Here is a 22,095-nt window from a genome sequence, read left to right on the forward strand (position 1 = left end):
AAACAGTTTTGTGAATGGAGCTTTGAGCAAGGAGATCGAAAATGGCAGCAAGATGAGCTAGAACACGGGTTTGAGCTATGGGAGGATTTTTTCTGGAGGAAGGCGAAGTGAGTGGGTGCAAGAATAAGTGGACGGGGTCCACGTGGGGCCCACGAGGCAGGGGGCACGCCCCAGGGGGTGGGCGCGCCCTGGACCCTCGTGGCCAGGTGGTGGCCCCCTCTGGTGTGTTCTTACTGCCAGTAATTCTTAAATATTCTACAAAAATTCATATTTCATTTTCGGGACGTTTGGATAACTTTTATTTTCGGGGTATTTTTTTATTGAAAGGATAATTCAGAAAGCAGACACAAAATATTATTTTTGCTTTATTTAATCTAAATAACAGAAAGTAAAAGGAGGGTACATAGAGTTGTGCTTTCTAACTTCATCCATCTCATGCTCATCAAAAGGAATCCACTAACAATGTTGACCAAGTCTTGTTAACAAACTCTTTCCAAATCGCATGAAACCGGAGAATTTTTGAATAACACTAAGTTACCTCAACAGGGATATGCACGTCCCCAATAATAAGATATCATATTTCTTCTTGACAGTAGGAATAGGAAATTCAAAACCTCCAATAGTAATCGTTGAAGTTTTTCCAATAGAATTGATACTGTGGACTTGAGGTTGTTTCCTCGGAAAGTGCACCATATGCTCATTACCATTAACATGAAAAGTGACATTGCCTTTGTTGCAATAAATAACAGCCCCCGTAGTATTCAAAAAGGGTCTACCAAGAATAATGGACATACTATCGTCCTCGGGAATATCAAGAATAACAAAGTCCATGAAAATAGTAACATTTGCAACCACAACAGGCACATCCTCACAAATACCGACATGTATAGCAGTTGATTTATCAGCCATTTGCAAAGATATTTCAGTAGGTGTCAACTTATTCAAATCAAGTCTACGATATAAAGAGAGAGGCATAACACTAACATCGGCTCCAAGATCACATAAAGTAGTTTTAACATAGTTTCTTTTAATGGAGCATGGTATAGTTGGTACTCCTGGATCTCCTAGGTTCTTAGGTATTCCACCTTTAAAAGTATAATTAGCAAGCATGGTGGAAATTTCAGCTTCTGGTATCTTTCTTCTAATTGTAACAATTTCTTTCATATACTTAGCATAAGGATTCATTTTAAGCATATCAGTCAAACACATACGCAAAAAGATAGGTCTAATCATTTCAGCAAAGTGCTCAAAATCCTCGCCATCCTTTTTCTTGGATGGTTTAGGAGGAAAAGGCATGGATTTCTGAACCCATGGTTCTCTTTCTTTACCGTGCTTCCTAGAAACAAAGTCTCTCTTATCATAACGTTGATTCTTTGATTGTGGGTTATCAAGATCGACAACAAGTTCAATCTCTACATCATTGTTATTGCTAGGTTGAGCATCAATATGAACATCATCATTAACATTATCACTAGGTTCATGTTCATTACCAGATTGTGTTTAAGCATCAGAATAGAAATATCATTGGGATTCTCAGGTCTGTCAACAACAGGTTCAGTAGAAGCATGCAAAGTCCTATCATTTTTCTTTTTCTTCTTCTTAGAAGAACTAGGTGCCTCAACATTAGCTCTCCGAGAATCTTGCTCAATTCTCTTAGGGTGGCCCTCGGGATACAAAGGTTCCTGAGTCATTCTACCCCCTCTAGTCACAACTCTATCAGCATTATCATTTTTCTTATTATTTAATTCATTGAGCAAATCATTCTGAGCTTTTAGCACTTGTTCTACTTGAATGGTAACCATAGAAGCATGTTTACTAATAAGTTTAAGTTCACCTTTAACTCTAGACATAAAATCACTCAAGTGTTCAATCATATAAGCATTACGTTTCAATTGTCTACCAACATAAGCATTGAAGTTTTCTTGTTTAACAATAAAATTATCAAACTCATCTTAGCATTGGCTAGCAGACTTATAATGAGGGATATCACCTTCATAAAATCTATAGAGAGAATTTACCTTTCTACCTGTGTCGGGTTATCAAGACCATGTATTTCTTCAATAGGTGGTAAATTCTTGAGATCTTCAGCTTTAATACCCTTTTCTTTCATAGATTTCTTTTCCTCTTGCATATCTTGGGGATTGAGAAATAGAATACCCCTTTTCTTTGGAGTTGGTTTAGGAGTTGGTTTAGGAAGTGTCCAATCATTATCATTACTCAATATATTATTCAATAGCAATTCAACTTGCTCAACAGTTCTTTCCCTGAAAACACAACCAGCATAGCTATCCAGGTGGTCTCTGGAAGCATCGGTTAGTCCATTATAAAAGATATCAAGTATTTCATTTTTCTTGGGAGGATGATCAGGCAAAGCATTAAGTAATCGGAGAAGCCTCCCCCAAGCTTGTGGGAGACTCTCTTCTTCAATTTGCACGAAATTATATATTTCCCTTAAGGCAGCTTGTTTCTTATGAGCGGGGAAATATTTAGCAAAGAAGTAATAAATCATATTCTGGGGACTACACACACAACCAGGAGCAAGAGAATTAAACCATGTTTTAGCATCACCCTTTAATGAGAACGAAGATAACTTAAGGATATAATAGTAACAAATTTTTTCCTCATGAGTGAATAGGGTGGCTATATCATTTAATTTAGTAAGATGTGCCACAACAGTTTCAGATTCATAGCCATAAAAAGGATCAGATTCAACCAAAGTAATTAACTCAGGATCGACAGAGAAATCATAATCCTTATCTGAAATACACATAGGTGAAGTAGCAAAAGCAGGGTCATATTTCATTCTAGCATTCAAAGGTTTTTCTTTCAGCTTAGCTAACAGTTTCTTAAGATCATATCTATCTTTGCAAGCAAAAAAGTCTCTAGCAGTTTTTTCATCCATAACATAACCCTCAGGTACATCAGGGAATTCATATCTAGCGGGAGAATCTTCATCATCACTTTCATCAATATTATCAGTTTCAATAATTTCATTCTCTCTAACCCTAGCAAGTTGTTCACCAAGAAATTCACCTAATGGCACAGTATTATCACGCATAGAAGTAGTTCCATCATAAGTATCATGCAAAGCAGAAGTGGCATCATCAATAACATGCGACATATCAGAATCAATAGCAGGAGTAGGTGTCGCAAGTTTACTCATAACAGAAGGTGAATCAAGTGCAGAGCTGGATGGCAGATTTTTACCTCCCCTCGTAGTTGAGGGATAAATCTTGGTTTTTGCGTCTTTCAAGTTCCTCATAGTGATCAGCAGATATAAATCCCAAGTGACTCAAAGAATAGAGCTATGCTCCCCGGCAACGGCGCCAGAAAATAGTCTTGATAACCCACAAGTATAGGGGATCGCAACAGTTTTCGAGGGTAGAGTATTCAACCCAAATTTATTGATTCGACACAAGGGGAGCCAAAGAATATTCTCAAGTATTAGCAGTTGAGTTGTCAATTCAACCACACCTGGAAAACTTAATATCTGCAGCAAAGTATTTAGTAGCAAAGTAGTATGGAAGTAACGGTAATGGTGGCAAAGGTAATAGTAGCAACTTTGTAGTAATTGTAACAGTGGCAACGGTAAAGTAACTAAGCAAAGATCAATATGTGAAAAGCTCGTAGGCATTGGATCAGTGATGGATAATTATGTCAGATGCGATTCCTCATGCAATAGTTATAACCTAGGGTGACACAGAACTAGCTACAGTTCATCAATGTAATGTAGGCATGTATTCCGAATATAGTCATACGTGCTTATGGAAAAGAACTTGCATGACATCTTTTGTCCTACCCTCCCGTGGCAGTGGGATCCTATTGGAAACTAAGGGATATTAAGGCCTCCTTTTAATAGAGTACCGGACCAAAGCATTAACACTTAGTGAATACATGAACTCCTCAAACTACGGTCATCACCGGGAATGGTCGCGATTATTGTCACATCGGGGTTACCGGATCATAACACATAGTAGGTGACTATTGACTTGCAGAATAGGATCAAGAACTCACATATATTCATGAAAACATAATAGGTTCAGATCTGAAATCATGGCACTCGGGCCCTAGTGACAAGCGTTAAGCATAGCAAAGTCATAGCAACATCAATCTCAGAACATAATGGATACTAGGGATCAAACCCTAACAAAACTAACTCAATTACATGGTAAATCTCATCCAACCCATCATTGTCCAGCAAGCCTATGATGGAATTACTCACGCACGACGGTGAGCATCATGAAATTGGCGATGGAGGATGGTTGATGATGACAACGGCGACGGATTCCCCTCTCCGGAGCCCCGAATGGACTCCAGATCAGCCCTCGCGAGAGAGATTAGGGCTTGGCAGCGGCTCCGTATCGTAAAACGCCTTCTCTCTGTTTTTTTCTCCCTGAACGTGAATATATATAGTTGGAGTTGACGTCGGTGGAGCCTCAGGGGGCCCACGAGGCAGGGGGCGCGCCCTCCACCCTCGTGGACAGGGTGTGGGCCCCCTACTGTTGATTCTTTCGCCAGTATTTTTTATTAATTCCAAAAATATTCTCCGTGAAGTTTCAGGTCATTCCGAGAACTTTTATTTCTGCACAAAAGTAACACCATGGCAATTCTGCTGAAAACAACGTCAGTCCGGGTTAGTTCCATTCAAATCATGCAAAGAGTCCAAAACAAGGGCAAAAGTATTTCGAAAAGTAGATACGTTGGAGACTTATCACACCGCTAGGTGATGGACCTATTGCAGGAGCAGATAACAGACGTTATGAATGTTTGGAAAGCTCGGTATGATAACTACTTGATAGTTTAGTGCGCCATGCTTTACGGCTTAGAACCGGGACTTCAAAAACGTTTTGAATGCCACAGAGCATATAAGATGTTCCAAGAGCTGAAATTGGTATTTCAGACTCATGCCCGAGTCAAGAGGTATGAGACCTCTGACAAGTACTTTGCCTACAAGATAGAGGAGAATAGCTCAACTAGTGAGCATGTGCTCAGATTGTCTGAGTACTACAATTGCTTGAATCAAGTGGGAGCTAATCTTCTAGATAAAATAGTGTTTGACAGAGTTCTCTAGTCACTATCACCAAGTTACTGGAACTTCGTGATGAACTATAATATGCAAGGGATGACGAAAACGATTCCTGAGCTCTTCGTGATGCTGAAATCGGCGAAGGTAGAAATCAAGAAAAGCATCAAATGTTGATGGTTGACAAGACCACTAGTTTAAAGTAAAAGGGCAAGGGAAAGAAAGGGAACTTCAAGAAGAATGGCAAGCAAGTTTCCACTCCCATGAAGAAGCCCAAAGCTAGACCCAAGCCTGAAACTGAGTGCTTCTACTGCGAAGGAAATGGTCACTGGAAGCGAAACTGCCCCAAATACTTGGCGGATAAGAAGGTTGGCAAAGTGAACAAAAGTATATATGATATACATGTTATTGATGTGTGCTTTACTAGTGTTCATAGTAGCCCCTGGGTATTTGATACTGGTTCAGTTTCTATGATTAGTAACTCGAAACAGGAGTTACAAAATGAACAAAGACTAGTTGAGGGCAAGGTGACAATGTGTGTTGGAAGTGATTCCAAGGTTGATAAGATCACCATAGCACACTCCCTTTACCTTCGGGATTAGTGTTGAACCTAAAATAAATGTTATTTGGTGTTTGCGTTGAGCATAATATGATTTGATCATGTTTATTGCAATACGGTTATTCATTTAAGTCAAAGAATAATTGTTATTATGTTTACATGAATAAAACCTTCTGTGGTCATACACCCAAGGTGAATGGTTTATTGAATCTCGATCGTAGTGATACACATATTCATAATATTGATGCCAAAGATGCAAAGTTGATAATGATAGTCCAACATATTTGTGGCACTGTCGTTTAGGTCATATTGGTGTAAAGTGCATGAAGAAACTCCATGCCGATGGGCTTTTGGAATCACTTGAGTATGAATCACTTGATGCTTGTGAACCATGCCTCATGGGCAAGATGACTAAGACTCCGTTCTCCGAAACAATGGAGCGAGCAACTGACACTACAAAAAAAAGACACATCCGTGACATTTTGGGCCGAACGAAATTTTTTCTGTCATACATATGACACTTCTATGACGATAATTGTGACAAAACCCGGTAACATCATAGATGTGGTGGGCTCCTACTTCTATGACAAAAAATCATGACAGAAAATGGGCTTTTCGTCCTGGGTGGGCCGGAGACGCAGCTGCATGACATTCTTTGGGCTGTCCATGACGGAAAAACCGTGGTAGAAGCGAGGGGGAGGAAAATTTCGGGGAGTTCCCGGTTACGGCGGGAGGTCGGGGGCCAAGCGATGCGCGTTTCTCTCATACACGTACGCGCGTGTGTGCGAGGCGTTGGCTCTAACTGAACCCGAGCGAGGCGTTGGGCTCTATCTGAACCCGAGCGATTGCACTGCAGGCTACGCGTTACTGAACCCGAGAGATCGATCGATGGCTGTTAACTGAACCCGATCGAGCGATTCCTTCGCTACTGCTGCTAACTGAAGCCGATCGATTGGATGGACAGTGAGCGTTGCGGGGGGGGGGGGGGGTTGGATGAACAGTGAGCGGTGGCGTTGCCTCTGGATGAACAGGACCCCGTGGTGTGGAGGGCTGGATGAACAGTAGACGGTGGAGGGGTGCCCGTGGAGGGGTGGTTGAACAGGACCCCGTGGTGTGGAGGGCTGGATGAACAGTAGACGGTGGAGGGGTGCCCGTGGAGGGGTGGTTGAACAGGACCCCGTGGTGTGGAGGGCTGGATGAACAGTAGACGGTGGAGGGGTGCCCATGGAGGGGTGGTTGAACAGTAGCCGGTGGAGTAGCGCGAGGTGGAGGTTGGATGAACAGGAGCCCGTGGAGGCTGGAGGAGGTCGACGGTAGCCCGTGGAGGCTGGAGGAGGTCGACGGTGGAGATGAACAGTATCCCGTGGAGTCCCGTTTTGCGGTACGCCGCACCCCTCCTGATGAACATGACCCCCGTTTCGACCGTAGGAGGTCCGTTTCGTCCGTTTTGCGGTACGCCACACCCCTCCCGATCAACAGGACCCCCGTTTCGACCGTAGGAGGTCCGTTTCGTCCGTTTGCGGTACGCCAGACCCCTCCCGATGAACAGGATCCCATTTCGAACGTGGCCGGTCGAACACAAGGCCGTTTCCTCCGTTCTGCGGTACGCCAGACCTCGTTTCCATCGCTTGTTCCGTCCAAGCCCTCCTGATGAACACGACCACGCATTCCGTTCCGACCCAGCCGGTTGGCTCCCACGCGTTTCGTTGCCTCCCGATGAACACGACGCATTCCGTTGCCTCCCCATGAACACGACGCATTTTGTTGCCTCCCCATGAACAACGACGACTATGTTTCTCCGTTCCGACCCAGCCATGTCAACGAGCCCTCGCCGTACGTATGCGCGAGTAGGCGTTCGAGACCCCGCCCGTATGTACACATACGTGGCCGTATTTTCTTTCTTGCACCTTGGCCGATGTACGTACGTGTACATGCTACGTGCACGCCTCTACTACGACACGTGCGCGCCTCTACATCCACCAGTATATATGTACGTACACGTTCGCGACCAGAATGACAATGCTACGTACGCTTCGACCAGGTGGGTCCCGACTGTCAGGCACTTCCTTGCGTGCGAAGATGTAGCTGGTGGGTCCCAGCAGTCAGGGGGGCGAATCATTTTGTTTTTTTTGACCGGACGCACTTCCTTGCGTGCGAAGGTGTAGCTAGTGGGTCCCAGCAGTCAGAGGGGAAATGTTTTTTTCGCGAAATACGGTGGCCCGTCCGGTGGGTCCCCGCTGTCAGGTGGAGGAATAATTAGTTTGCGCGTAATAAGGAGGCACTTCCTTGCTGTGGCCGTGGACCCAGCTGTCAGTGTCTCCACGCGCAGTACTCTTCCGATGCAAGTCGGTCGTTGACCACATTGACCACGCAGCGTCGAGAGCACCACGGCGGTGGACGACGGCGAGGCCTAGGAAGGGGACGACACGGAGGCAGGGAAGACTCGGCAGTTGTTTCCCACGCGGAGGGGAGTACGACTGTACGAGGGTTTACTGGTTCGTCTGCCGTCGCCGGAGAATAACAGCAGGTGTGGGTGAGTAGAGGGATGGCTAGGCCAGCGATGGGAGTACGGTGGGGCGGTGAGGCCTGCGTGGTAGCACAACCGACCACGGGGAGGAGGGAGCAGGCAGTCCCGCCGGCGCTTGTTTGAGCCGCTGGAGCAGGAAGAGCAGAGATTGAAGAAGCACGACGGCCGTTGGATGGACATCCAACAGTCAGTGCTTGTGCGTCAACCTTTTTTTTAGGAAAGCCTCAAATCTGTGGAAAACAACATACAGCCCATCTGCCATTATTTCTAATAATTTGCAGCCCATTTGCTAATTCTTAAGGTTTTTTTGGAGCCATATTCTTTTTGTTAGCATTACAGCCCATATTGTGGCCACGGTTAAAAAATTATACGAAATTTTGCATATTTCGGTGCGGTCCGAACTGTTTTTAATCCCAAAATTTCGACTCACATTCAAACTGATTTTAAAAATAAATGTATATCAATATAAAATCCAAAAAATTCTCCACGCATAAAAATTAATGTAATTTAAAATCTTGAAATGAAAAAAAAGATATTTGAAACTAATTGCCGGTTTGATGTGTTTTAAAAATGTACAACCCATTTCTCATTACTGATGGGCCATTTTCTCGGCCAGCCGAATGAAAGCTCTCCTCGTCTTGAAAGATTTGCAGCCCAACATGCCTGACAAAGCGACTTACATGGCAAATCACAAAAAAACTAGGCTGTGGCCGTGGACCCAACTGTCAGCCTCTCCACGTACAGTACTCTTCCGATGGAAGTCGTTCCTTGACCACGTTGACCACGCCGCGCGGAGAGCACCACGGCGGTGGACGACGGCGAGGCCTAGGAAGGGAACGACACGGAGCCAGGGAATACTCGGCAGTTGTTTCCCACGCGGAGGAGTACGAGGGTTTACTGGTTCGTCTGCCGTTGCCGGAGAATAACAGCATGTGTGGGTGAGTAGAGGGATGGCTAGGCCAGCGATGGGAGTACAGTGGGGCCGTGAGGCCTGCGCGGCAGCATAGCCGGCCGCGGGAGGAGGGAGCAGGCAGTCCCGCCGGCGCTTGTTTGAGCGGCTGGAGCATGAAGAGCAGAGATTGAAGAAGCACGACAGCCGTTGGATGGACATCCAACAGTCACTACTCTCGTGTGTTGACTAAGTTGACAGGGCGTTGCGTGTGCGTCAACCTTTTTTTTTATGAAACCATACGCGTCAACCTGTAGTAGGCGCACAAGTCAGCCTCAAATCTGTGGAAAACAGCATACAACCCATCTGCCATTATTTCTAATAATGTACAGGCCATTTGCTAATTCTTAAGAATTTTTTTGGAGCCCATCTTCTTTTTGTTAGCATTACACCCCATATTGTGGCCACGGTTAAAAAGTATACAAAATTTTGCATATTTCGGTGCGGTCAACTGTTTTTAATCCAGAAATATCGATTCACATTCAAACTATTTTGAAAAATAATTTATATAAATATAAAATCCAAATAATTATCCATGCATAAAAATCAATGGAATTTAAGATCTTGTAATGAAAAAAAATTGAAACTAATTCCCGGTTTGATGTGTTTTAAAAATGTACAGCCCATTTCTGGGCAAACCGAATGAAACTCTCCTCGTCTTGAAAGATTTGCAGCCCAGCAGGGCCGATAAAGCAAGTAGGCCTTGTTTGGGTATTTCTTTAAAAAAATAGAACCGGGCTAGCCATTTTCAGCAAGAAAAAAACACAACTGGGCTCATGATGTGGTAAATATAAATAAAACGCTGGCTAGACGGGCCACAGCCCCCGCACAGCCCCGTTGTTACCCTGATCTGTCGCTAAAACTAGTATAAATAAAAATTGCTTGTTCCTCAAAAAAAAACTGCGCGACTTGCTGGGTCCCTGGTGTCAGCCGCTCGTAGTGTAATTCTCTCGTTTATTGACTACGTTGACAATGGCGTGAGCCCCAGATGTCCAACCATTAGGAGGAACCATATTTTTGGGCTTGTACTATAGAGGCACTTGCTTGCGTACTGCCATGACGCTGGTGGGTCCCTACTGTCATCCTCTCCACGTACAGTCATCTCCTTGTTCCTCTCGGTTGTTGACGACGTTGACAACGCAAGAGGGCGGCGCACCGCGCACGGCGAGCGAACCAAGGCTGCAAGGCGGAGGACGACGACGAAGCCTCGGACGGAACGAACAGGAGCCGTTGAAGATGCGCCGGTGCAGTCGCAGGCGGAGGGGAGTACGAGGGTTGACTGGTTCGGGTGCGGGTGCGTGTTGGGGCTGACATCGCCGGAGAATAACAGGACATGTGGGGAATAGAGGGAGGGACTGGCCAACGTTGGAGGGTACGTACGTACGGTAGGGCGGTGGAGGCGCAGCCAGCCATGGGAGGCGGGAGCAGGCGGAGCCGATAGGGTGGTTTGGTTTGGGCGGCTGGAGGAAGAAGAAGACAAGAGATAGAAGATACACGATAGATGTTGGATGTCAATCCAACGGCGGGTAGGCAGAATTGTTTGTTGACTGGCTAGTAAGTCGACACCACCTTGGATAGGCTATTTCCTCGCGGGTCCCAAATGTCAGAATCCAAATCTGTCACGGTCATGCAGCCTTTCCTATGAAAATTTACAGCCCATTTGATGTGCTAGTTCGAAATAAGTTTGTGGGTGCTGGTGGGGGCTAATCACTTGGCTTCTGTAATGCACAGTGAGCTCAAGCAGCCGGTGAGAGTGATGTTATTTCCCTTGGTTGGGATTTGTTACAATATTTCACTCTAAATTAAACGAATGGCAAGCCATTTGCCTTGTTTCAAAGAAAATATGACAGTCACAGCCGAGTTGAAAAGGGCAGGAACATCTAACTCCAGCTTACAAACTGTACAAAAGCACGAGGGTTAATTATTCATCAGGTTTACAAAAAACCGGATTGAAAAGGGCAACAACATCTAACTCCAGCACTGTTTTCGGCAGTCACAGTCAAATGGATCGGTCAGGTCCATAGAATGAACATCCTCGGTCGTAAAATTTACTGGATTATGACCACAATATGTTGTAAATAGAAGCCCGGCACGTTCAGAAGCTCTTTTTCCCACCTGAAACTCCTTTTTTCGCTCTTCGACATACCCATCCGTCAAAACCATGCTGCTGATAAACTTAAGCCTGATGGACAATAGTAACCTCGCATTCAGCAGGAAGAATGTGACAAATCTTGTGTTTGCACGGTTGGCTACATATCGTTCTAGCGTTATTGTCTTCAATCGAATCTCATGAGAAGTGAGAAAATCCCGATGCTTACGAATCCACCGATTGGTTATAACTTTCTTACCCCGTCCTGTTGCCTAAATAGACATGAAGATTGAAAACAGTTAAGGTCTAAAAGAAGAGTGTCGAAAGAGCAACAGCTGAACGGTTAATTCTAGTACACTATATGCGGGCTTCCAATGTGCGTGAAATTATCACCTTTATATACAACTTCTCCAGACATGAAAGCATTGCAGCAAGCCAATAGTCTTGTTCAGATCAAAACTATTCATTTGGATATATAAGATCTTGACAGAATCCAGCACCATTGATAGGCCATCCATGGAGAAACTCTTCATTGAGCATAGAACATAATATTAGTACAAAATGTGTACTCCAAGATGATATATAAATTATGCGCAGAAATTTAAAATGCAGCTTATGGTTACAAGTGTAGATGCTAATATAAAGTACCTGAAGAACTGTGGAGCCAAACACCATATTGAAATGAGCACAGAGATCATGTATTACACCCAAGGTCTCTAGTTTAGGCGCAGAGAGGATGGCTATTTGCAACGGTGAATAACTAGAATCAAGGATCAACCTTTGAAGTGAAGGGGCATCTTGGATGATGAGCCGCCTTCCATCTAAAGAAATTCCAATTCTTACAAGGTTAGGCGACTTTATTTGGAGACAAAAGATTCTAACTGTGAAAACAAGCACCAAGCACTCCAGTGCAGGGCAACTGGAGTGGATGATGCTGTGCAATGAGGCCTCCGATATACGAACCCGCACAAGTGAAAGTTTCTTGAGAAATGGGAGTCGAAGGTTTAGTACTAGATTGTCTGGTAGGTAGCACAGCGCAAAGGTGGCGGTGTGGAGAGAGGACAAAAACCACGAGATGGACATCGGTGCTGAGGGCACAAGTTGATGGCGTTCGGTATGTGGTATGTGATTTCCAGGGGAATAGTAGAACTCAAGCAGCTGTAGTTCTGTGAATTCAGGGGATTTCAGCCAGGCGTCCACCATGCAGGGCATGGTATGCTTGCTCAGGTAGCATGACGGGATGCAGAGGCTTTGAACGGAGCCCTGGTGGGAGGAGATGATGGCTCTGGGGATTTCAAAATCATTGAAGAGAGATAGCTGACGACAGTCGAGATTAAGGGGCACGGCGCGCCATAGAGGGCGCCACCAAATTGAGAGGACTTGGGTGCGGCAGCAATCCTTGGTGGGGATAAGCGAGATGATCTCCCCAAGGACGGCGTCCGGGAGATCGCTGATGCGGTCCACCCGAGATTCTACGGGTTCCTGGGGTCCGGTGGGGGCGGGGTCGCCGCTTCTCCCCGCGCTGCCGGGTGCGGGATCTACAACAGGCGTCGCCGCTGGCGGGAGCCTCATCTTCTTGGCGCTAGGGTCAGCCGACTCCATTTTCGTCGAGGGCGTCGCGTCGCGCTCACGGATTTGAGCAGAGTAACGAATGACGAGCCTAGTTGTAGTGCGAGCGAAGAAGAAGGGGAGCTGGGGGTTTTCTGTAGGAGTGAGGAAGAAGGGGAGCTGGGGTTTTCTGTAGGAGTGAGGTGAGGAATTTGGGGGTACGAGTGGAGCGAGCTGACGTGAGGTGGGTGGGAGCGAGGAGGAAGAAGAGCACCCAGTGTGGATGGGCTTTTGAATTGATTTTACTATTTACTAGTGTGGATGGGCTGTTTTGTCTTGGGCCCAGAGAAACAATTACTACTAGTACAGTGGAGACACTCTACCGCTTCTGGCTCCTCCTAGGTCATTGAAACGTCTCCCTCTACTGAATGCCGTTATACTTTTGTTCACTGACATGCGGGCCATGCAGCGCGCGGGCCCAAATGCCATCCACCAAATTAGAAGGCAGTATGCAGGCGGAGAGTCACCCCGGTCGTAGCGCGGCAGTAACGAGCCGTCGTATAACAAAACCCCACCTCCCCGCAGTCTAAGTTTGACGGACGAAGCAACCATCATTTCACTCTTCGCTGAATCCCCTTCTCCCTCGGACTATCCTTCTCCCTCACCGTCTTCAAGAAAGGCAACACTCGCATCTGCCACTGTTCTTCTCTCCGAACGGAGGGAAGGTAAGCGGATCCGTGATGTTGGTATATTTTTGTTTAGAAAAAAAAGAACTTTTGCAAAGCAGTAACCGATCCTCACTCTCTTTTTTGTTTCATTGTCATTGCGATTGTGTTTTCCTTTCAGTGGTCTCCTAGTATTCGTCAGTTTCATGATGGACCAAGGAGAACCAGGCAAAGATCTGTCGATATTGGAGCAGACGCGGGAGGCTGATCCCCACGAGATAGAGAGCTCCAAGAAGATGGAGGCAACCACCGAGCTGACCCCAGATACACTCACGGCCACTACTGAGATGGTCAACGCCCCGTTTGAGGTTACAACCCCCGTGGCACTGCAGGAGCAGTTTTCCCCCTTCGAGGATGTGCCCCCCCCCGCTGAGCTGCCCAAGGTGATTTCCTTCTTTGCCGATCTCGATTATGGTTTTTCATCTAAGTATGTGGTGATTTTTTTAGAAAAGGAAGTATGTGGTGATTAATAATGCAAAATTTTATTATCTTCGATGCCATGCTATACATAGTGGTTTAAATAACTTGTGTTTCATATACTGAAAAGTAATTCAGAATTTGTTTCTGTTTCAATTAGAGCCCTGATGCAGACAAGGATTGTGTGGTTGTACATGTCACTCGCTATGAGGCGGATGACCTGAATATACGCACTGGGAAAACAGAGTTCTTAGGCTGTTGGATCCTGGAAGCCATTTGCGGTTATACCAATGAAGAGTTGTATTCTAGCCTCACTGTTGTCAGGCGTGTTGTCGAGGGTGTACTGAACCACAAGAAGTTCAAAGCTACTCCTTCGTTTGTGAGGCATACTGTTCTTGTCAAGATTACGCAGGAAGATGACGTGGCATGCCTCCACAAACAAGTTTATCAGTGGCAAGGCCACAAGGTTGTCTTCATGAAGGTTCACAGGATTGAGCTGCTGCGGGACGTCCTCAATGATGTTCATGGCAAGGTCCGTCTTGTGTCCAGCCCAAATTAGATCGAGGCATGAAATAGTTGCCCCAGCTAGTGTTTAATAGTAGTTTGGATTGTGTCTAATTATCCGAACCTTGCCTGTTATCGACCCCTCTGGGGCTAGTACTCTGTTTGAATCCGTCTATGGGAACTGCTGCTACTTTTGTGTGCCCGTGAATCATGTGAGAACCATTGTAATTGTTGCCGAAACAGATGTGTCCTCACTAGTTTTTTCATGAATATGGCATGGTAAGACATAAGTTGTCACGGTTTATCATACGAGCAGTGTGTGTTTTGATGAAATAGAGCACTCGTTCGAGAACCGTGCGCCGACGTATACATAAGTACTTGTAAACACTGTTGGTGCTACCCCACTTGTAAGCAGTTGTGCAAAACACGGCACATTGGCTCGGCTCGCTTCAACACTAGGCTATCGACCAGCTAACAATCAACAATCTGCTGTCTGACATATAATCAACTACGTATCTTGTTACAGTGGTTCATGCAGTTAATTGAGGCCACAATGTAATAAATTCCAAACGTTCACACGCTAGTCCAGCGCTCATGTGGAACACTCACATTAAACTCGTCTTCATAAAAAACTTGAAAAGCATAAGTTAAGCAACTTTATACATCTCAATGATTCATAGAACATAACAAACATATACTAGTTCACAGCAAAAGACAAAGTTGTGAGAAGGTTTACAAATCAGGAAAAAACAAGCAAGGCTTCTCTGAGCAAAGGGCCTCCCGGCAGGCTTAAATTTCTTGGAGTTCACTTTGGTTTTTTCTTGTTGCCACCATTCAGGGTTAGGTTCTCTCATTCCAGAATAACCAATTATAATTGTGGTCTCAGCTGGAATGCTGAACTGAACCATGCAGTGTACTGACCAGCTGAAATGCTTGTGCATTCCACTAAATTTAAGCACCGCTATTTGCAGAAATAAGCAGACCACAATGCCTCTTGTCCGTGCACCTGTCCAAGAAACCGCCGTGCAGCCGTGCCAGCTAGTCCTTGGTCTATGGATGAACTGGTAGAAAGTGCATTCCGGACTAGGATGCAGTTGTTTTCGCTTGTCCCTGCACTGCAATCAGGAAGTAAAACGTACGAATCAACTTCTTTTAGATTGCGTTGGTCATTCTTCCTTAGTTACTAGTACCAATGTAGGGATACCTTGAAGACGGGAGGTTAGACGACGGCAACGAGGGATAGCCATCTCATTTTGCGCAGTTGTACTAAAACTGAGGTGTGTGCTTTTGATTGCGCGGATAGAAACGATACGGAGACAGACATCCCAGTTTGCGCAAATACGAAATACGGTTATTTAAACAGTGACAGATATTACCACTTTCCCCCGTTTCCTGTTAGAACCAAGTCCTAGATTCATGCTACAGCTTTCCCACTTTCTTCCCTGTTTGACCAACGCTTTGAGTCGACTGTATGAACTAGCTTTACTTCTAATAATAGTAGAAGTCTAGGTGGCTTTGGAACAACGGACGGAAGTAGAAAGGATCCACACGAAGGGAGCTGGGGCAGTAGAGCAAGACAGGTTTCGAAGGAATATATACCTGAGGGTCGTCGGCATGTGGCAAAGACGGCGTCGGGAGGCCGCATCTTGGCCACAATACCGCAGGGAGGAAGAAGGGGTCGGAGGCCCTCCCGAGTCGGCGCTCTCTTGGAGAGAAGGGCACGGCCGCCGATCGGGACGTGCGGGCAGCCGTTGGTCTCCTCCCTCGCCGCCGACGACAGCGTGAATGATGCACCTACACCCTGCCCCGGTTGAGGTTGTCCGGCCGGATTTGTGACCAGCCGTGAGCTGAGAGAGAGTGTGGCCGCCTATGTGTTGCTTAGATCTGGAGAGCATGAGAGAGTGAACGAGAGGAACCCTAGTAAAGCAAGCACTAAGGCTCCTGCTTTTATATATAGTGGAGTGATTTTGTTGTACCAGCTTCAAAAAAATGCGCTCCTACGTGTACCCGCGAGTGGGTGTGAGAGAACTACTGCGTGCGTGCACCGCTTCTCTTCGTGAGAGTACAATATACTATGCCCAAAGAACGTTCGCCGCAAGAGTACTAGTATAAGTGTGTGACGTGTGAGCTAAAATAAAATGTGCACGCCGTCTTTTGTTTTTTAGAAGTTCTGAGGGTAGGGTGTGAAGAGCACATATGTGCGTGACGTCTACCTGCAGATAGACGGTGGGTGCGACGTGCGAGTCTGCGAGAGGACTCGGGAGAGTCGTGACTCGTGAGGGTGCGTGTGCGTGAGAGATAGGGGGACACGTATCAATGCAATGCATGTGTCCGTAAATCATTATCTGACAAATGTTTGCCACAAGCCTTTTCCTGACGAACGCCGAAAGAACCGTTAGATCGGCATCCGACAGTGTCAGTTTTGCCATGTCATTTAACAGAACAGTCACTCCTCCTACACACAAATCTTCCATGTGAGTGTTAGCAACTGCCGTATGCTCCCTCTGTTCCAAAATGCAGTGCATATAGCTTTATTGAAAATTCGAACCTCGCAAACTTTTACCGAGTTTTCGTGTACCAAATTGCACATGTAGAATACCATGTATATATCATTTCATTCATCTTCGAGAGATAACTATAAAGATGGGTGAGGAGTCTACAAAGAAAGACCATCGTATCACCCGCAGCAATTTCAAGAATCCTTTAGTGTCGAGGAATATCATAGGAACTCTATATGATATGAGTTTTATAGGATTTTTTCCTTTAGAGCCAATTGGTTCATATGAATAGATTCATATACTCCACATTTCAAAGTAAATAAACATGATATCATTTCTATAGCTTTAGAGCCACTTGGTTCATATGAATGGATTCCTATACTCCCTTAATTTCAAAGGAAAATAAACATTAGCATATATTCAATAGAAAAGTTCCTATGATATGAACCAAATTACATCTCTTTTCTAATCCCTCCTCATAGGAATTGAGATACATGTCATCTCTAGATTCAATAGAAAAGTTCCTATGATGTGAACCAAATGACATCCTTTTCCAATCCCTACTCATAGGAATTGAGATGCTCCATGTCATCTCTTTCCCTACAACTTCCATGCATACATCTTCTATTCCTAAATAGATAGTACAACCCACTAGTAGCTTTTTTCCAAAACACGCAACTATGGCACAAGAACTATATAGTGTGCCAATAACTTTGAAAGATGGTCGCTGGATGAAGCTAACCCGATAGTGTAGAGATAGGCAAATCCGAGCACTACGGGCCATTGGATATCATCAACATTCCACCAGATCTGCCACATGTACAATTTAGAAGACTCCATGGTTGAACTTAAGCATAATGCACAAACCTCAAAACACAAGCACTTCTCCTTTGTTCTAGAATCTTCTGTATCATAATTGATTATTATTTTCTAAATGAATTGCCCTTATTTGTTTTTTTACTTTATGATTTACAATGCACAACCCCATGAATCTTAACATTTTTATAAAACTAATTGATTTTGAATGAGATGAACTATAAGAACTAAACGAACATCTACATCATGCATATATGACTCAAAGCTTTACATGCTATAGTGTGTATTTATTCGTAATTTGGTTTCGAAATCTCATGCGTTCAATACATGTGTACCTTACTAGTTTTGAGTAGAGTAGCAAATTTCACGCGGCCCCGGGTATATCAAAATGCAGGGCCCATGCATCATTGCCTTTCGGTCGAACCTACGTCCACAATTTTTTGTACGTACTATATCTCCACTGGTCCCCGAACCCAAAATGCTGCCTCGTTCCCGTAAAACCAAGCGGCCCACACATATTTAAGGCGTCGTCTCGAACCCGTTTAGTACGACGTGGCCCCGCACGCCGTAGTACTCCTACAAACCCTACCGCCGCACTCATCATCGGTTTTCTTCAAGAGGACGAGGGAGAAGCCGATTTGTAGTGGAGGCGCTTTCAAAAAAAAGGATCTGTAGTGGAGACCCCTACCCTAGGGTGCCCTAGGTAGCTGCCGCACGCATCATTGTTTTCTCTTTTCTTTATGCTCTTGCACCCTAGAGTGAAATGATGGTTGCTTCGTCCGTCCAGCTTAATGCAGGAAAGGCGGGGCTTTGTGATTTGACCCCTCATCGCTCATTTTCTACTACTGCGGCGCTACGGCCGGGGTGCCTCCAATTCCAACCGCTGCTCCGAACTTTAATTTGGTGCATCGCACGTGGAACAAGATGGTGGATGAGCCACATGTCGGCCAAAGGGGTCCTGTTAAGTGTGTCGCCATTTCATGTGCGGACTGACCCTGCTGGAGTTGCTACGCCAACACGGCAGGAGCAGCCTACAACTTGGTTTTGCTCCTTGGTGAATCCCGACTATATTGATCTAAAAAGATACGTGCTGAACTACCCTCTCCGTCTCGGTTTTTTTATTTTTAGGCGTCTCGGTTTATAGGGCCTGCACGTAGTTCTAGGTCATCCATTTGACTAACTAAATATGAGTTACTATGTCACAAAAGTATATCATTGGATTCTTAAGCGGATGTAGTTGTATTTAAAAGTCGAGGGCGGGGCTTTTCCTGCGCGGTAGGCAGGGCAGTTCCGCCTAGTCGGTTCGACAGAGACGCGAGAAGACGAGGGAGTAGGCTGCTGCAAACGTAGGCCTGTGTGATTTGACAGCGACTTACTGCTGGACAGGTGGGGCCCCGTGATTTGACTTGCCATTATCATTTTAACTGCGGCGCTACGACCGGCGTGAGTTTCCCGATTCCTGACCACCTCCATACAGGTGCCTCTCCCAATGCTCCACCATGTAGTAGAGGCTGGCTCTTGCATGAGAGCCCACTTCTCCACTTTTTCCTTGCCTCTCTTTCCTCCACATCTGCAAAAATGCCATGTAAAGCGCACTATTGTACTTACTTTTACTTGCTCCTACAGGTGCTTAAGCTTGCCACATAGGCATAAAGTCTGATGTGGCAAGTTAATCAAGAAGAGAGAGACTAGTTTGGTGACCCAAGGAAGAAACGGTGCTAAGCGCGTGTACCTAGGTGAAAAGACAATTTTGAGTCTATAGCTAATTAAATGAAGCAAACTTAGCAACACCATTTCATTGGAAGAGGTCACTCCTTGGCAAATGCAATAAATACTAGTACTCCCTGTGTCTCATAATATAAGAACGTTTTTGGCACTACACTAGTGTCAAAAACGTTCTTATATTATGGGACGGAGGGAGTACGAAGAAAGAGATAGAGAGGAGTAAAAAAAATTACACTTATAGCCAACCTTATAGCCAACCTTGTTGTAGTATGAGTGACTAAGTGATGACTATGTATGACATGCCAACATCAGATAGCCTAACGCACCGTGTTAAATCTCCAAGGGCGCGACCGCGCGAGCGACGCGACGGTCGTGGTAGGCGCGACCATGATACGGGCTGCTGGCAGCCCTTGGATCTGAGATCAAACGGTCGCATGCTAAGTTGCTGAAAATTTGCAGAATAACCCTCCAGGATAGGATATTCACCCATAGGTCTAGAATCACGCCATGCAACCGTTCAATCTCAGATCCAAGGGCTCTCGGAAGCCCGTATCATGGGAGAATGGAAAGCCACTACCCTGCCGTTCGCACGCTGGCAGTTCGCTCCTACTCGTCCCCGCACGTCCTTCAATACTACGGCGGTTCGCTCCTAGTCGTCCCGTCCATTCACATTACGGCAGTTCCACCAATCCTAACCCTCCTCCCAAATCCATGGCGTCCCAAATCTCCACGATCGGCGGTGAGTACAAGGTTAGAACCATCACCGGCGATGAGTTCGATGTCATCTACACCCGTTCTTCCGCGATGGTGAAAGGATGCCTTTCTCGCTTCAGACGCATGTTCGAAAACTCAGATGATGAGTGGGTCGCTAGGCTAGATGTTGAGTACACCACAGTCCTGGGACGAGAGAAGGATCTAAAGGACAAAGAGAGGAAGAATCCCGCTGTGATCCAGGTTTGCGTACATAACGTTTGCTTGGTCTACCACATATGCCATGCCGACGTTGAGTGCCAGGATTTTAAGAACTTCCTCAAGGACAAAACAGTGAAATTCATTACTGTAGACTTTAAGAACGACAAAGAAGTCCTGGGTCGGATAGGCCTCGTTGTAGGCAACCCCTTCGACCTCCAGAAGAATCGGCTGGTGCCCTCTCGTCAGCCTTCAATGCTGACCCTGGCAGGAGCCATGGTTCATCCTTCGTACCGTAAACTGGAGAAACCTCATTACACGTTTCATCGTCATGCATGGCAGCGGAATGTACTAGATATAGACCACATCCACTACGCTGCAATGGATGGCTACCTTTGTTTCAATATCTACAAGGGTTGGATGAAGAGCAACAGCCAAGTGTGCGGTTCAAGCAAAGAAGTATCGGCCAAGAGGAAGAGGGACAAGGACGAAGTCGAGGACGTGGACGAGGACTCCGAGTAAGGTGGCAGTGTCGTTGCTCATGGTGGTTCTAAACTTCTAATGCAATGTCTACCAGATTAGTTGCATAGTTTAATTTCAGGTGTGCTTAGTTTAATTTGAGGGGTGTGTTGTGCTGAGCCCCCAGCAGAACTATGTTATGTTTCTTCTCGTTACTTTAACTCTTCAGTATGTACATACTACTAGTATTTCTTTAATAGAATTTAGCACCCCAATTAAGCACATACTAGCTTTTTTAATAGTACTATATGCATAATTTGGCGACGAGCGCTCTCTATATGTACCACCTTTTTCTTTAATTTCAATTTTTGCTCCATGGCGCAATCCATCGATAGTACTACTATACAAAAGTATACATTTTTTAAAAGGCTAGAGTACTGTTCATCACATATATAGCCAGTTAAATTCTCAACCTAGAACGACGTGCATGCCATGTAGTAAACCGATACGGAGGAAGTATAGTAAAAATGAGGTGATTTTACCAAGCGATCGGCGGGGGAGCATGGCCTGTCATGCGGTCCCACGTGTCATGATGTACCAAGGCGATGCACGTGTCCCTCTTGAGGCAGAAGCAATACTACGTGGTTTGAGATGATGACGAACCGAAGTGTGAAATAATTGTTGCTTCGTCCGTCTGGGAAGGTGCGGCATTGTGATTTGACGTCTCATTGCTCATTACTACTACTGGGCCGGTACGAGTGGGGTGCGTCCCCCCTGCTGTTCTGCACTGTTATTTGGTGCTTGACATGTCGACCCAGTTGCTATATGTCCCACATGTCGGCGGCAGGAAGTACATAATTCATGAAAGGGAGTGTCGACGGAGGAGTATACTACAGAATTCATGAAAGGGAGCGATTTAGTTTTGGAAAAATCTGTTTTTACGGAGTATGTACCCACTAGGGTTTATAGGGCTCATCTAAAAACATTCGTTTTTCCGTTTGATAAGTCTCAATTCTACTATACTAGTAGTAGTACCATTACATGTTGGATTTCGAGGTGCGTTAGATCACCCGACGCAAGCAGTGTCAAGAGGAAACTAACCAATGCATGTACAAGTTCATGGAAATTCAGTGGTCATTCATGCATTTGTTCTAATTAATGCCTCGGTAAACATAAATTCTTGAGAAAAACGAGCGTACTAATTACTTGTGCAAACTACGAAATTAATTCGACCACTCACCGTCTACCTTGGTTGGAGAGATTTCGAAATTGAGCCATAAACTGGAAAGGAGGGAGTAGTAACTTTTGTCTCGATTACTATTTGTGGCCTTGTATAGATGCAAAATG

The sequence above is a fragment of the Aegilops tauschii genome, chromosome 2, assembly GCF_002575655.3.
Source record: "Aegilops tauschii subsp. strangulata cultivar AL8/78 chromosome 2, Aet v6.0, whole genome shotgun sequence".
Lineage (NCBI taxonomy): Eukaryota > Viridiplantae > Streptophyta > Magnoliopsida > Poales > Poaceae > Aegilops > Aegilops tauschii.